We start from the raw sequence: 18240 nt of genomic DNA, 5'->3' as shown, positions 1-18240 counted from the left end.
TATCTGCTGTTTTAGGTACTAGGACACATCAATGAACAAAACAAAGCAATCAGATTATAAAATAATAAATATTTTACATTCATTTTTGTCTATCTAGAATCTTTAAAAGACTGTGGTGATTTATAATTTAAAATATTGTTATAAGGCAGGTTAATTTAAAACTAAGGGAAGAGCTTAGCAACTATATGAAGAAACACAGGACATAATTACATGAGAAACCACAAATGAGAAAACTACTACAAGTGAGTATTAATATTAACTGTGAATTTATGGGCAACCAAGACAAAAGGGGAAATGACATATTTTAATCATATGGCAAAAGTTATACACGCTATGGAAGACAGAAACCTTTATTAAATAAGCCCTAAATTACAATGAAAACTAACATGGATCCTTATATATTAAGGAATACATAATTATACAGGTTGTCCCAAAAGATCCAATAACCTTACTAAGTTTCATACAAAGACAAGCTGAGTAAGGTAGGAAAATACTACAGGCTACAGATTCAAAAAGCATCTGAATAAAGTTTGAATCCTGTTCCATCACTTATTGCTTGTAATACCATGGGCAAGTCACTTACCTCTCTGTACATCGGTTTCCTGATCTCTAAAACACAGCTATGACTGAAGGAATTAGACATTTCATAAATTAGTTAACTTTAAAAGAATTTTTATTATTATTATGGCACACAATCAGTAAACATAAGGTCAGTGAAAACTGATACAGACTAGAGTTTCTACTTCTAGATCAAAGGACATGCTGCTTTATTTTTTTTATTACCATATAATTATTTTTAATGTCCAGTGTCTGTGATACAAGGCCACAGCTTTCTCACCAACTCAAGTTTATAAATTTTGAATTGGCTTGTGAGGCCAATAGAGATATTTCTTCTTGTCTAATTTGGTTTCTGGAAAGACTTCATTCAGGTCCTCAATGATCATCTGATCAAATGGAACTAGATGATCAAATGGAACTATGTTCTCCATCTTCTCCAGCTCTTTTTTCATATACCTCAGTCCTAGCCTTTGAGAGAGACAAAAACTCAATACAACTTTTCACATCTTCTTTTTGTTCAGCATCCACCTGAACAGTCTATTTGTCCTCTGGCACAGGAACCTTCCAGGCATTAAACCTTTTTCTCAAAGTCATCTACCAAGGCAGCCTTTACTAAACTGGCTTTGTAGTAAGTCCAGTCAGTAGCAGGTGGATTCTCAGGGACAGCAGCCAACATGGAGGTAAAGGTCTCATTATGGGATTTCAGGGAGTTAACAAGGACCTTTAGGTTGTGGGGTATGATCTCCCCAAAAGCTACCCAATCAATGGCCTTTAAAGCAAGTTTTCGCCCAGCCATCTTGAGATCCTTCATCAACCCTGGTAGCCCAGCAGGACACAGTGCCTTAAAAATAGACAATTCCACAGTACCAATGAACTAAAATAAGAAAAATTTCCAAAACTGTTCTTGTAAATCTCTAAAGAACAGTTTCAAAGTAATATAAATTATTTAATTAAAGAGAAAGTTGACAATTTTAGACCTTGAAAAAGAAGATTTATGTTAAAAAAAAAAAAAGTTTACATAAGGCAAGCCAGTAAAATGGGCTTTTAATAAATGGGTTTGTCTTTGGGTTAACAACCATTTTTTTCTCTTTCTTAAGCATTGACAATAATCAGTATTCATGAAAGCAGAGTCCATTTGTAGTTTTGCATACTGTTCTTTTCCAATACTAGCACTTAAAGAACACTCGATTAATAATTTTAATAAGCAAATGGCTATCAGCTACTATCTCTAGAATTGAAAATTTTTCACTTCAGGGATGTTGCCTAATGTGTTCTGTGGTAATAGTTTGATAGTGTGACCCCAGGCATTTTTGTGACTTATGACATAAATATTTTTTTTAAAGGCCAATTGTGATGTTTAATTTTATATGTCAACTTGTTTATACTTTATATGGTACCCAGTTATTTAATGAAACACTAATTCATGTGTAGTTACGAAAGTATTCTGTAGATGTTGCTACTATCTACCATCAGTTGACTTTAAAGAATAGACATTATCCTCAAAAATATGGGTGGGGCTCATCTCTTAAGTTGAAGGCTTTTTTTTTTTTTTAAGATTTTATTTATTTGACAGTGAGAGAGAGATCACAAGTAGAGAGAGAGAGAGAGAAAGGTGGGACTTGATCCCAGAACCCTGAAATCAGGACCTGAGCTGAAGGCAGAGGCTTAACCCACTGAGCCACCCAGGCAGCCCCTTAAGTTGAAGGTTTTAAGAGCAAAACCAGATGGCCATGGACAAGAAGATATTTGGCCTCCAGCCTGCAGCATTTCCTCCTAGGTTTCCAGCCTGCCCTGCAGAATTTAGACTTGCCAGTCTGCACAAGTGGGTGGCCACTTTATTAAATCATGAATATACCTGTGTATATGTATATGGTACATGTATCTTATTGGTTCTGTTTATCTGGTGAACCCTGACTGATATGCCAACAAAAGTGAATGATGTTTTTTGAGTCTTTAAAGTACTAAAAAGACATCAAAAGTAGAACACACCAAGTGATACTATAGCTTTCAACCTTTAGTTTTAACTAAAACAAAATGCCTTTTCTTTGATTTCACTCCCAGATTACAGATCCCAACCAACATATATCACATTTAATATTCATGTCCTTTGAGCCTTGTGTATAAGAATATAAAGATTTCTCAGAATCAAAACTATGTATCATTAAATTCAATTAAAAAGACTCTAAAACAGAATTCTTTAAAGATTATCCATAACATCAATAACACAGACAACTGAAATCATATAGAATGTACTTATATCACACTAGTAGTGAAAACTAAGATATCGTAATTGTGTTCATGCAATAAAAACTAAGATATGATAATTGTGTACTCCGTACCTATAAATCTATAGTTCCACACTTTAGCATATGCCTAAGAGAAATAGCTTATCTAATCCAGGCAAATGAAGGATTTAGCCAAAAATACCCAACAGTAGTTATTTATCTTTAAAGATTTTATTTTTAAATAATATCTACACCCAACATGGGTCTCAAACTCACAGTACTGAGATCAAGAGTTGCAGGCTCTATCAACTGAGCCACCCAGGTGCCCCTCCAATCCTATTTAAAAACTCACTTTATAGCACCAAAATAGAAAATGTCATTTTTAACATAAAAACTAGCATAGGTACAACAATGTAATGTTGACATTGAGAAATACAATATATTTATGTAACCTGAGACACATGAACCAAGCTACAAAAGTGCTCATTTTATTGTCATGTACATTTTGTGGGGTAAGGGAGGGAGAATAAATATCAAGGGTTAAAATATAAATCGTGGAACACAAGCTTTTGGCTGATTTTATTTATACTGGACATCTTAACCCCTTTATACACTTACTGAGAAAGATATATACCAGAAATTCCTTCTTGAATATTTTCCTTCAGTTTTTCCATAACCTCCAGACATTCCCATTCCCTCTCACAATGACTGTCCTAAAGTTAAATTGTTCAAAGGAAGCAATTAAGGGACGCAATCAGGTCGTACATCACAAAATGGAGACAACCTAGCAATTTCTTCTATTTAAACGTAAAAAATGATTTTAAAAATTCAGTACATTTCTGAAAACCTATTTTTGTCTCCTCCTTTCTACCCTCATCTTCTATTCCCAAGTCCTATTGCCCAGTCACAGCAACAAAAGCCCATTTTATCATACATTGCCACCTCAAACCATGTGAAGAAATAATGCTGCTAGATTCCAAATGTATAGCTATGTCAAAGAAGTAAAAAGCATAGAGCTGGCCTGGAAAATGGCAGCATTTTATGACCACAGTTTAGTTTATGTTCATTTCACAAAATCTACTGAAGTTACAAAAGACTTAAAGTTTTTTCTGTAATTAATAAATTGATCCTCTGTCTCTCCATTTCTTATTCCTTAATTCCAATTCTACCAGCATGATTAATATTGCTAAAAACATCTATGGAGGATTAATCTTTTGGTCATAATTTTTAAATGGATGTAATAATTGATTATATATATAATTCACTGCCTAATCAGAAATAAAATTTTAATTCCATAAAAATAGCAATTTTAACTACTAAGCACATAATTAATGGTTAGGGGATTAAAAATTAAATTTCAAGGTAGCTAAAGCATAAATTCAAAAACTTTAGACAATTTTAAAGAGAACAAAACATTAAAATAAAAGCTTATAATTGTGTTTCTAGAATTATGTGATTACATATTGCTATTCTACATTTTTCATATAAATTAATATAGTAGATGGGTATCATTCAAAAAAACTTTTGTAAAATATTTTTAAAGACAATGGAAGGACAATAAAACTATTTTTACAACTGAAGAGCCACAAAACAATTTTTAGTTATAATATAAACAAATTTTATTCATAAAAGAAAACAAAGAAAGTAAGTTAAAGGTACTGGAATGCTGACATAGGGAAGAAGTATGGCAGTAGAATTCTGTGACTGTTACATATGCAAAGCTTCCACTAACTTTGATGGCTTTGCCTTCACAACAAAGAATTATTTTTTACCTATGTAAAAAATTACATATGTAATCTTTTTATTAGTAAGAGGACCTCATAACAACACTGTTAAACAAATGGGGCTCTACATTCCCATGCCTAAAAATTTTCAGTGAAGGAACCTCACTTTTGCTAAGGAAATGACTGAATTTTGTGCAAGATTCTCAAATTTTGAATATATCACATTAAAGAACACACTTTATTTTCAGTTGCTTGAGCAGACAGAATTGGAACAAATGCAGTTGTACTACAGGAATTTTCTGCCACTCAAATGCCAGTGAAGTAATGCATAAAGAATTTTTATTAAGTCAAAAGAGAAGAGAATGCATTTGAAAGCAGAATTTACCTCCCTGATTAAGTTTAAAGAATGGAAAGATCAAGATTCAGTTCACTATGGACCATTTTCCCAACTCAAAAAGAGACCCTTTCTATTACTAACCATTAAAATGTTCCACATTTTAGGAACACCTGGGTGGCTCAGTGGGTTAAGCCTCTGCCTTCGGCTCAGGTCATGATCCCAGGGTCCTGGGATCAAATCCTGCATTGGACTCCTTGCTCAGCAGGGAGTCTGCTTCTCTGCCTCTGCCTGCTTGTGCTCTTGCTCTCTCTCTCTCTCTCTCTCTGACAAATAAATAAATAAATAAAATCTTTTTTTTAAGATGTTCCACATTTTAAAGTATGCAATCATGGCCTCATTACAAATTAGGTATTTAGGAAAAACTGTATTTCCTTCAAAGAAAAATCTTAAAAGTGTACAATGCCTTCATCATACATTTTTAAATATTAAGGAAAAAATATGCAACCATTTTTGTAACCTAGGCACAGGCAACTGCTCAAGAAGCCTATAGAACTGATATCAATGGGAGTTTTATGCCAGATGGAAAATCAGTCTACAGATTTATCTTAATCTGAAAAATAATGTCATCACTGTGAGTTATACCTTGAGATACAAAAGCAGGGATTACATTGTGTTGTTAAAATGTTAGCAACTGCATTTCATTTTTTGAAAAGGCAATATAGTTTTCCCAAAATAAAGAATTGATTAGATCTCTTATAACTGTTCTAAGAATTTGATATATCACAAAGCGTAAGAGTTACAGCATGTGCCAACTATCAAACAGAAAAAATGAACCTGATTCATAATTCACTTTGAGAATGTCTAGTTAGTCAATCAAGTGATTTGTAATCATGAAGACTGCCAGAAAGGTAGTGAATAATGAGCTACAGTAAAATCCCTGGATTTTTTTAGTATTCTTATTTCATTATGTGACTTTTATTGCCATTTTTGATCACTGCTTCTCAGTAGCACACATATTTACTTACAAGTTTTTGACTATTAAATAGGCTAAAGGATATACAAGTTGAATGACCAGAGTATTAAATGTCTTCCCACAAAATTGAAAGTCTTACGGTTTAGAGCTTGAGCAAAGAAATTTTCATTCTGTTCAAACCCCTTGGAATTCCCCTCATTTTATTTCAATTATTTAGTGAATATGCTATTTCAGCATAGCAAATTTTAATTCAGTATATTTCCTTAAGTTGTTTTATATAGACTAAAACAAAGAAACTCACTTAACAGAATATAGTTAATAACAGAAGCCTTAAGCTTCCGTTTAATATCTTCATAGTACAGTATTTCCTTGTTAAAACTAATGTAAGCTGATAACCAAAGAACATTCAACCTCTAACTAATCATATTAAATTATAAATAAACAAAATATAAACCAACTTAAAGTTTGGCATATTACTAAAGGACTAATATGATACACTTCAGTGTTTTTCTTTTTTTTTTTTTTTTTTAAGATTTTATTGATTTAATTGTCAGACAGCGAGTACAGGCAGGGGTAGTGGCAGGTAGAGTAGGCAGAGGGAGAAGCCGGCTCCCCAATGACCAGGGAGCCCAACACAGGACATGATCCCTGGACTCTAGGATCATGACCCAACCCAAACGCAGATGCTTGACAGACTGAGCCACCCAGGCATCCACATTAGTGTTTTCCTAAACGCAAAACTACTAACCTATGTTAGAATTTGTCATTCTGATAATACTGGCCATTATAACCTTTTAAATCAGGATTCCATAACATAAGAGTTACAGTTGCAAAGCAAATGGAACTTCATTTTTTTTTAAAGATTTTATTCATTTATTTGACAGAGAGATAGACCACAAGTAGGCAGAGCAGCAGGCAGAGGGAGAGGGAGAAGCAGGCCTCCCGCCATGCAAGGAGCCCAATGCGGGGCTCAAGCCAGGACCCTGGGATCATGATCTGAGCTGAAGGCAGCTGCTTAACCAACTGAGCCACCCAGGCACACTGCAAACGTAACTTTAGATGTGATAACAAGTAGGGTCATTCCTTGACATATTTTTCATCATTTTCAAGTAGAAGGGTCCTTTTCAAACTTTATACTGATTATAATAGCAAAACACATGTGGATCTCCTTAAAGGAAGTGATAGAATCCTTAAGTCAAGACCTAAAATACTTACTATTAAAATATATTATTCAGGTGGCTCAGTGGGTTAAAGCCTCTGCCTTCGGCTCGGGTCAGGATCTCAGGGTCCTGGGATCAAGCCCCACATCGGGTTCTCTGCTCAGCAGGGAGCCTGTTTCCTCCTCTCTCTCTGCCTGCCTCTCTGCCTACTTGTGATCTCTGCCTGTCAAATAAATAAATCAATATATATATATATATTATTCATGGGGGAGCCTGGGTGGCTCAGTTGGTTAAGCAACTGCCTTCAGCTCAGTTCATGATCCTGGAGTCCTGGGATCAAGTCCCACATCAGGCTCCCTACTGGGCAAGGTGTTGCTTCTCCCTCTGAACTCTCCCCCCTCATGCTCTCTCTCTCTCTCTCTCAAATAAATCAATAAAATCTTTAAAAATAGATACATATAATTCATGAAGAAATTCAACTATTGAAATTTTGTGGGTAAATTTTCAATAATGAATAGTTAGTTGTTCAAGATAACCAAACTCCAGATGTACACAAAACTGAGGCCTCAGGAAAGATACTGTTTTTAACACTGAATATTCCCTGATAAGTGTAATAGCACTCCACCTTGGAATGCACTTTATTACCATTATCACACCAACTGTGAGGATAATCTTTTCTTTCCTTTATAGTTTAACCATTTGTTTATTCATCCCTTTAACAAATGCTTATAAGCATCTATATGTACCAGGTATTGTGCTAGAAACTGAGGACATAAAAATGAATTAGACACATAGCCTTTGTACTTGCCATTAAGAAATCTACAGCCTAGGGGTGCCTGGGTGGTTCAGTCATTCAGCATCTGCCTTCCACTCAGGTCATGAATCCAGGATTCTAGGAGCAGGCCCCACACTGGGCTCCCTGCTCAGGGGAAAGCCTGTTTCTCCCTCTCCCACTCCCCCTGCTTGTGTTCCCTCTCTCACTGTCTCTTTCTCTCTCTCTGTCAAACAAATAAATAAAATCTTAAAAAAAAAAAAGAAAAGAAACCTCAGTCTAGTTAGAAAAAGGCATGTAAGTACATAAGTACAATAAAATATAAAGGTATATAAATACAAAATATAAGCTTCTAGAATAGAAGTACATACAAGAAAAGTTCAAAGAAGATAAGGTTCAATGATAGAGGTCAGTAGTTAGGAAAGCCTTCAAACAGTAATGAACCTGAATGTTGAATGAAAAGTTGGTACTAAATAGGAACAAAGAGAAAAAAAATCATAATGGTAAGAAGGAAAATATTAATGCAGGCAAAAGTGCTAAATACCTAATCATGGTAATGTTAACTACAAGCTATTCAGGGGTGGGTTTTTTTTTTTTGGTGGGGGAGGGGGTAAGATTTATTTATTTATTTTAGAGAGAGAAAGAGAGAGCATGAGAGCACAGGAGTAGGACGGGGGAGTCTCAAGCAGACTCAAGCAATATGCAATGGCCCACTAAAAAAGACCTTGCATGTATGCTAAAGACAACACAATCTGCATCCTAAAGTCCTTCAATGGTTTCTGTTTGTAACAACAACAACAAAAATCCATAATGTCTACACAAGTTATGGATCTGGCTTTCCTCAATGATGATCAAAGTAACATTTCACACTTTATTACACATCTGTTAGAGAGCTAATACCAGCATTCTAGCCTACCTGTTTTATAAACATATGTAAATAATCCCCCAGAACAAGGGTCTCAGCCTCTAGCAAACTTATATATTAAACAGCAATGCTTGCCACAGGTTTGCTGTACCAGAAATATAATGGATGGCTACACGTTTAATATTATTATAGGAAGTAGTAGGGTATCTAAAAGCAATCTGTAGTTTAGTTCAGGAAATTTCATATAACTGCAGTATCAATGTAAAGATACTTTCTGTTTTCAGATACATTATTTGGTCTTTGAATTTCCTGAAGTTCATAATATATTTTAAAATAAATGTATTTCATAAGTGATTCTGCTGTAATCAACATTCAAATAAAAGTCATGAATTATAACTTGATAGCAATGTATTATTTTTTTTAATTTACTTATTTATTTATTTGACAGAGAGATCACAAGTAGACAGAGAGGCAGGCAGAAAGAGGGGGAAGCAGGCTCCCTGCTGAGCAGAGAGCCCAATGTGGGGCTAGAACCCAGGACCCTGAGATCATGACTTGAGCTGAAGGCAGAGGCTTAACCCACTGAGCCACCCAGGTGCCCGCTAGCAATGTATTATATGTAAATAAGAACAGAGGTGAGAAAGAATCCCCAAATTGGGGTGCATGGCTGGCTCACTTGGAAGAGCATGTGACTTTTGATCTCAGGATCATGAGTTCAAGCCCCATACTGGGTGTAGTGATCACTTAAAATTTTTTAAAAATTATTTTTTAAAAGATTTTATTTATTTATTTGTCAGAGAGCCAGCAAGAGAAGGAACACAAGCAGGGGGAGTGGGAGAGGGAGAAGCAGGCCACCCACTGAGCAGGCAGTCTGATGCAGGACTAGTTCCCAGGACCTTGGGGTCATGACTGAGCTGAAGGCAGACACTTAACTATTGAGCTACCCAGGTGCCCCATAAATAAACATTTAAAAGAAAGGAAGGGAACAAGGGAGGGAGGAAGGAAGGGTACCCAAACTACTTTCAGGTATATTCATAAACACCAAATTATTACTTCCACCCCTTTTCATTGTCAGGTTGATTTCTGTGTGAATATTTACACTCAAATAATAAAGCATGATGGCTCAACATCCCATAAAACAAAGTTCAAACCAAACCATTGTTTGATAACCCTGAAAACGCCAAAGAACTCTAGCATGATCCTTCCTGTGTGAAGATGACACTAACTCACCTTCAACAGAGATGAGATTCAAGTTGTTTTTCCACAATGGAGATGAACTTGCTCATCTGGCCAATTCTCTTGCCAAACCTCCCTGGTGAACAACAGCTTACATCTGCAAGATGAGTGATACCAGTGGTCACAGAAAATAACAAAATAAAATTGTTAATGTATAAATGAAACCTACGCCTTGGTCCCAAATCACTATGTTTTAGTCAACTAAAAATAAGGTCAAAGAAACATAAAAATGCTATAATACTTACATACAAAACTGTACATGTATTTACTCTAATACATTCACTAATTCTATATATCACTGACCTAAAAAAACACAAATAGAGCCTGACCTCTATCCCTAAGTAAAAATGTTCTCAGCTATCTTACCTAAAACAAAGGTAAAATCAAAAGTGTATAGTGAAAATGCTCAGAACACGAAAGCATGCCAACTTTACATCCCTCATCACAAGTAGCAATAACTGAGGAAATTACGGAATATTTTTTGTTAATGTTAGCAACATTCTCAATAACATTAAATGCAGTATGACTACAGCCAAAATTACTTTGACATTTTCCAGAATTCTGAAAAATACTTCTATTTTTTTATGGAGAAAAATAATTATTAGCTACAGTGTTTATTCATGTTAATACAGACAGAGCTTTGTAGTTCAATATTCCTGATGTGGAATTTTATCAAATGCCAGTTGAATCTCCTCCATAAGTGTTGAGAAGCTGTTAAACATTACCTGAAGACACAGTTTTTAAGTAGAAGTAAAGTTGATGCTATGTGCTTCTTTATCATTTAAGGGAATAAAAATTGGATTAACATCTATTAAAAATCAGCAAGGAACTATTTATAACTAGATACAATTCAAACAAAATCACAATTAAGTATCTATGATGAGTAAGGCACCAACTATTTGGGGGTTCTGTGAACAGGTATAAGAATAACAAGGCATCATCAATAATCTCAAAGAAATCACAGTATCAGTATAATTGAAACATTCCACTTCCATTTCTACATAATCGTTTGCAATAAGAAACAGTTAAATTCTAACTTAGACCTCTGTTAAAACAGGAATGATGAAGTAGAAAAGCACAACATCATACCAAAGCATGGTAGCTACCACAGGGATGAGGCTCTGGGGCTCCTCATTCAAGAAAATATAAGGAAGTTTCAAAAGAAATGTTGAGAACATCTGCTACAACTCATAATGGAGGCCGACTGTCACCTGTAAACAAATAAACTTTGTTAATTTAAAGGCACTATACAAATGTTTCCAGTCACAATTCTGTTTCAATGGGTTATTCCCCTTAACAACTTTTCATTCTATTTCTTACCATAATTCCCTACCAACTCACCAAAACTGGAAGTCCTCCCCTAGGTTGCAAACTTGTGAAGTTCCTCTTCATTTTAGTTTCCCATTTCCACAATGCTCAGCAGAATAACTTACAAATTGTAAATACTTAGTAACTGATAAGTTGATATGAACTAGTCAACTTACTCCCTTACCTGTCACTCCAAAAATTATCACTTATTATAGCTATATTCACTATTATTGGCAGAACAGTCATAGATGAAAAGACAAGATTATTTATTTAGCAAACATTTTCCTCAAACATCTACCTAGGTACCATGCTAAGTACTACAGATACTAGCATAAATAGCACATGATCCTTGCCCTTAAGTAACTCAATCTATTATGAAAGATAAAGGTGGTGTACTCTGAAAATTATAAAACATTGATTAAAGTAATTGAAGGCGGGGCGCCTGTGTGGCCCGGTGGGTTAAAGCTCGGTGGTTAAAGCCTTTGGCTCAGGTCATGATCTCAGGGTCCTGGGATCGAGCCCCACATTGGGCTCTCTGCTCAGCGGGGAGCCTGCTCCTGCCCCCTCTCTGCCTGTCTCTCTGCCTACTTGTGATCTCTATCTGTCAAATAAATAAATAAAATCTTTAAAAAAATTTTTTAAAAAGTAATTGAAGGTGACACAAAGAAATAGAAAGACATTCTATGGTCATGGATTGGAAGAATAAATATTGCTAAAATGTCCATATTATCCAAAGCAATCTACACATTTAATGCAATCCCTATCAAAACACCACCGTCATTTTTTACCGAGCTTGAACAAACATTCCTAAAATTTGTTAGGAATCAAAAAAGACACCAGATACCCAAAGCAATCTTGAAAAAGAAAAGCAAAGTTGGAGGCATCATAATTCAAGTTATATCACAAAGCTGCAGTGATCAAGACACTTTGATGCTGGCACAAAAACAGACTGATCAATGGAACAGAACAGAGAACCCAGAAATGGACCCTCAACTCTACAGTCAACTAATCTTCAACAAAGCTGGAAAGAATATCCAATGGGAAAAAGACAGTCTCTTCAACAAATGGTTGGACAGCAACATGCAGAAGAATGAAACTGGACCACTTTCTTATACCATATATGGATTAAAGATCTAAATATGAGAAAGGAAACCATCAGAATCCTATAGAAACACAGGTAGCAACCTCTTTGACATTGGCTCTAGCAACTTCTTAGGAAATACATCTCCTGAGGCAAGGGAAACAAAAGCAAAAGTGAACTATTAGGACTTCATTAAGATAAAAAAAAAAAACTTCTGCACAGAGAAGGAAACAACCAACAGAACCAAAAGGCAACCTGTGGAATGGGAGAAGATATTTGCAAATAACGTATCTGATAAAGGCTTAGTAACCAAAAGGTGGCTCAGTTGGTTAAGCATCTGCCTTCCGCTTAGGTCACGATCTCAGGGTCCTGGGATCAAGCCCCGCATCAGGTTCCCTACTCAAGGAGCAGTATGCTTCTCCCTCTGCCTGCCACATCTCTCTCTCTCTCTCTCTCTCTGTCAAATAAGTAAATAATATCCTAAAAGAAAAAAAACAACTTATCAAACTCAATACTCAAAGAAAAAATAATCCAGTTAAGAAATGGGCAGAAGACATGAACAGATATTTCTCCAAAGAAGACATACAGATGACTAACAGACACGTTGAACAGACACTCAACATCACTCATCATCAGGGAAATACAAATCAAAACTATGATGAGATACCACCTCACACATGTCTGAATGGCTAAAATGAAAAACATAGGAAATAACAGACATTCACGAGGACTCGTCTTAGTCAGTGGGAATACAAACTGGTGCACCCACTCTGGAAAACAGTATAGAGGTTCCTCAAAGTTAAAAATATAACTATTGTATGACCCAGCAATTGCATTACTAGGTATTTACCCAAAGAATACAAAAATACTGATTTGAAGGGGCAAGTCTACCCCAATGTTCACAGCAGCATTATCAACGATAGCTAAATTAGGGAAAGAGCCCAACTGTCCACTGACTGATAAATGGATAAAAAAGTTGTGGCATATGTATACAATGGAGTATTATCTGCCATTAAAAAGAATGAAATCTTACCATTTGCAACAATGTGGATGGAGCTAGAACGTGTTATGCTAAGTAAAATAAGTCAGAGAAGACAAATACAGTATGACTTTACTCATGTGGAATTTAAGAAATGGAATAGATGAAGATAAGGGAAAAAGAGAGGTAAATCATAAAACAGACTCTCAACCATAGGGAATAAATTGAGAGTTGCTGGAGGGAAGGTGGGGGAGGGAGGATAAGTTAAATGGGTGATGGGTATTAAGGAGGGCACTTGTGATGAGCGCTGGGTGTTATAGGTAAGTGATGAATTACTAAATTCTACTCCTGATGGTAATATTACACTCTATGTTAACAACTATAATTTAAATACAAACTTTTTAAAATAGAAAAAAATAAGAAAGATAAAGATAGAAATCAATCACTAGGATACCCTATAATCAGTTTATAGCAAGTTTTCCAAAAAGTGCTACAGGTAGTGAAAGAAAGGGAAAACTGGCTTAGAATAAAGGCTTTAGAGAAGAAACATCATGTGAAATATTAGGGAAATTAGCAGCTGATGGACAGATGGACAAAAAGAAAAAGGATATTCTCAATGGAGGGAAGTAAAAGTTATAGAGGTACAAAAGGATACACAATATTCTGCGAACTTCAGGAAGCTTTTTGGAGAGCAGCAAATGAGAAGAAAGAGGCATGAGAAAGGTCACAAAGATGCCTATAATGCTAAATAGCTGGACCTATGTCTGACTGAAGGAGGTTAGCCAGGAGAGTGATGTAATCCTTAAAAAGATCCTGGCAGTAGTGTGAAAGACAGGAGGAAGGACAAGACTGAGGCACAGGACTAAATCACATGAGACAAAACTGTCTTGACCTAATGGTTTATGGAATTATGGTGACCCAATTCATCATCAATGGTCATTAGGTCTATTACCCAATGGGTCTCAAATTCAGATAGATATTTAGAGACTCCAGGTGCTGATTTATTTTAGAAAACTGTTACCTAGTACAATCTCAATCAAAAATCATGGCAGGAAATTCATAAGAATTCTATCAAGATGTCAAAATGTTAATAACAAGTAGTTCTGGGTAGTGGGGATACAAGTCACGTTCTCTTCTTGTTCATCATATATTTCAAATTTTCTACAGGGCAAAATTAAAAATAAATCCTAGGGGCGCCTGGGTGGCTCAGTGGGTTAAGCCTCTGCCTTCGGCTCAGGTCATGGTCTCAGGGTCCTGGGATCGAGCCCCACATCGGGATCTCTGCTTGGCAGAGCTACTTGTGATCTCTCTCTCCCTTTCTGTCAAATAAATAAATAAAATCTTAAAAATAAATAAATAAATCCTAGAGCAATTCTTTGAAACTTAAAAGCTAGACCTGGCGTTAACCCTAAAGAGCCAGAGATTCCTTCACCACATAAGTGACCCAAAGCCTTCCTTCACCACCATGGCACATTATACATAAAATATTCGCTCCTACATTAGAACCTAAACCCATATCCTCTGTTTCTGTAACACCCTCTTGTTCTGAATGTCTTTCTAAATTCCAACTTCATACCACAAGCTATGCTGATTTTGTAAATGAATTATCAAAAGCTCATTATCTGCCCCACACATTGTGACACTCAATCACATCAGTTATTGAAAGCCTTTCTAAATCGTTCTCCAGTCTGTTCTTCATGTGGTTTTTTTACAAGAATATTAGAGCAAAATCAGTCCTATTCCAAAACAAATATTCAGACATGACTCATTTATGGGTATCCATGCATATAATTACACCAATGAATTGATCAACTGCAAATTTACATATATAACTACTATTAGAGAGTTTTCAAATCATCTCAGAAAAAATTTGCCTACTATTAACGAGTTGAATTATGTCCCCTCAAAAATATACTGAAGTCCTAACTCTCAGTATCTCTGAATGTGACCTTATTTGGAAAGACAGTCATTGCAGATGTTCAAACTAAGATGAGGTCATAAGGGTAGGCTCTAATCCAGTACGACTGTTGTGTTTATAAAGGAAAATCTGGACATGGAGACAGAAACACACACACGGAGGTCACCACATGAAGATGAAGGCAGGTATCAGGATGATGCTGCTACAAGAAAAGGTACACCAAAGATTCCAATAAACCACAAGCTAGGAGAGAGGCATGAAACAGAGTATCTTCCTCACGGCCACTGGAAGAACCAATGCTGATGACACCCTGATATTGGACTTCAAGGCTCCAGAACTAGACAACAATAAATGTCTATTGCTTACACTACCCCTTTTGTGGTACTTTGGTACAGCAGCCCTAGCAAAATAATACACCTACTAAGGGTAACCATGATTTTTTTTTTCCCCTGGAAGTCACTAAAGACAAAAACATTCCGAAGAAAGACTACAAAAAAGAAATAATAAACTTTCTTGCTATTCCTTTTTCAATCTGCCTGCAAGGGTGGTATTTATACCTAAGCCATCCTAATGCCAAAAAATTCTAAGGACAGAGTTTCATCATAAAACAGCACATAATCAAACTGAGAGAATATTATTCTATAGCTACTGGGACATGAAAATACCATGAAATTTATATAGATTTCCTTTGTTTTGTAAAAGAGTTGCTCTGTGCTTTTTTATGTGCCTGTGAGAATATAATTTGACCCTTATAATCAAAAGGTAATATAATCAGTTACTCGATAAGAAGCAGTGAAATCAGCATAGATCAGCCATGGGCTCTGAAGTGACACATACTTCACTTCAAATCCTTGCTGTGTTACTCATCTTCTATGTGACTTGACAGTGCAAGTTACTTAACCACAATTGAGCCTCAAATTCACCAGTAAAATGAGAATTTTACATCTTACATAAACTGATTAAATACTATATATAATATGCTTAGCATACAATAAGAAGGTTTTACTATCTATATAAAAAGTAAAATTCATAAATTAAGGATTTTTTACAATTCTCTAGGGTAGGATAACGATTAGGCAAGTTTATATAAGAACAAAACTCTCCATCATACACACTTTATATAAAAATATAGCCTTTCGCTAGTTCCTTAAGATGCAGAATTTTCAGAATTTTAAAACTATTTGTCAAAATTCAGAACACAGGGATGTCTAGGTGGCTCAATTGGCTAAGCATCTGCCTTCAGCTCAGGTCATGATCGCCGTGTCCCGGGACTGAGCCCTGCACCCGGCCTCCCTGCTCAGCAGACAGCCTGTTTCTCCCTCTGCCTGCCACTCCCCTGCTTGTGCGCGCTCTCTCTCTCTCTCTCTCTCTCCCTGGCAAATAAATAAATAAAATCATTAAAAAATAAAAAAATCCAAAACACATTTAAACGTGTTAGTATTGGAACTGTAATATAAATAGGATCTTGGTGACTTTTGGCTCTGTCACAAATATCAGTCGGTATGTTGCTTTCAAAGCTCTATAATATCACTCCTTTATTCTTTCAGATCACTAAGTTCCAGCTAGTCCAAAACAACTACCTTTACAACTTAGACTGACATGAGACTGAGTCTAATAGTATAGCATAATGCAATGTAATTTTCTACCAGGTATTACTGATGTTTTTGTCTTTTTTAAAATATAAATCTTATAAAATACACATCTCAAAAATGTAACTAAATAAAAATAACTGAATAAATTTTGGAATTTGTGTATTTGTTTTGAGAAATGTATAAATAATGCAAAACCCAATCAATCTCCAAAATTCAAAAGGACCTTGTTACCTCATGTGAACACTCTACACAAATATAAATTATACTTTGACTTTTATTGCAATAATAATAAACTGAAACTTACATCTGCATCTATATATAGTGAGATAAAAGAAGCTACATAACTAAGTCCAAAAAGACTACAAATATTATATGGAGAATAGGGGTATTTTTGTTCATCCTTTTTCAAAAACAGCTATCTACCTTGGTCAAATGTGTTAGCAAATATATCAACAACCCACTTCTCCTTGTTTGACAGGCAAATAGTAATTATTCTCAGCATCTTTTAATAAGCTTTGGTGAGCTATAAAACATGTTCATGTGTAAAAAAGGTTCAGTGCTAAAATTCAATGATATTACCATCAAAGCTAAAGGGGAGTCAAGACCAAACACGAGTATTTTTCTAAATATTTTTGAAAACATGTTTGCCTTCATACTTAGTCTAATTCCTAACTTTAAGTTAAATGTACTTTGTTAGTTACATTTTTAAAAAATGAACCTGTTTCTTGCTAAAAAGCAGCACAAAGGGGCACCTGGGTGGCTCAGTTGGTTAAGGCTCAGGTCATAATCCTGTAGTCCCCGGATGGAATCCTGCCATCAGGCTCCCTGCTCAGCAGGGAGTCTGTGTCTCCTTCTGACCCTCCCGCTTCTCATGTTCTCTCTTTCTCTCTCTCTCTCATTCTCTCTAATAAATAAATAAAATCTTAAAAAAAAAAAGGGGGCAGCACAAAGGCTGCTTTTCAGAAACAGGCAATTATTTTTTTATTTAGAGAGAGATAATTAGATTGGCATACTTAAATAAGATAGAGTACTAGGAAAAATTCGTAGATCTTATACTTAAAAAAAAAAAAAACAATTTAGGGGCACCTGGGTAGCTTGATCCATTAGGCGTCTACCTCTGGCTCAGGTCATGATTCCAGGGTCCTAGGATGGAGCCCTGCATCAGGCTTCCTGCTCAAAAGGGAGTCTGCTTTTCCCTCTCCCACTGTCCCTGCCCAGCCCCCAAAGCTCTAGCTCTCTCACTCCCTCTCTCTTAAATAAACAAAATCTTAAAAAAAAAAAAAAAACTGATCTAAAGTTAGTAAATGCCACATCCAATTTATTCAAGATACTACATTAATATTATTTTGGCTGACCCTAAGTTACAACTTTTTTAAAGATTTTATTTATTTATTTGAGAGAAAGAGAGTGAGAAAGCACAACCAAGGGGAATGGCAGAGAGAGTGGCAGAGGGAGAAGCAGATTCCCCACTGAGCAGGGAACCTGACATGGGGCTCTGTCCCAGAACCCTAG

General features: G+C 35.7%; 1 pseudogene; it reads right to left on the bottom strand.

Annotated features, from left to right (window-relative positions):
- Window positions 1-795: 795 nt before the first annotated feature.
- LOC116860424 overlaps window positions 796-18240 on the bottom strand; it is a 32905-nt pseudogene continuing 15460 nt past the window's right edge.

This window comes from Lontra canadensis, unplaced genomic scaffold, assembly GCF_010015895.1.
Source record: "Lontra canadensis isolate GAN:19392208 unplaced genomic scaffold, GSC_riverotter_1.0 scaffold4, whole genome shotgun sequence".
Classification (NCBI taxonomy): domain Eukaryota; kingdom Metazoa; phylum Chordata; class Mammalia; order Carnivora; family Mustelidae; genus Lontra; species Lontra canadensis.
This window is presented reverse-complemented; position numbering and strand designations above follow the sequence as displayed.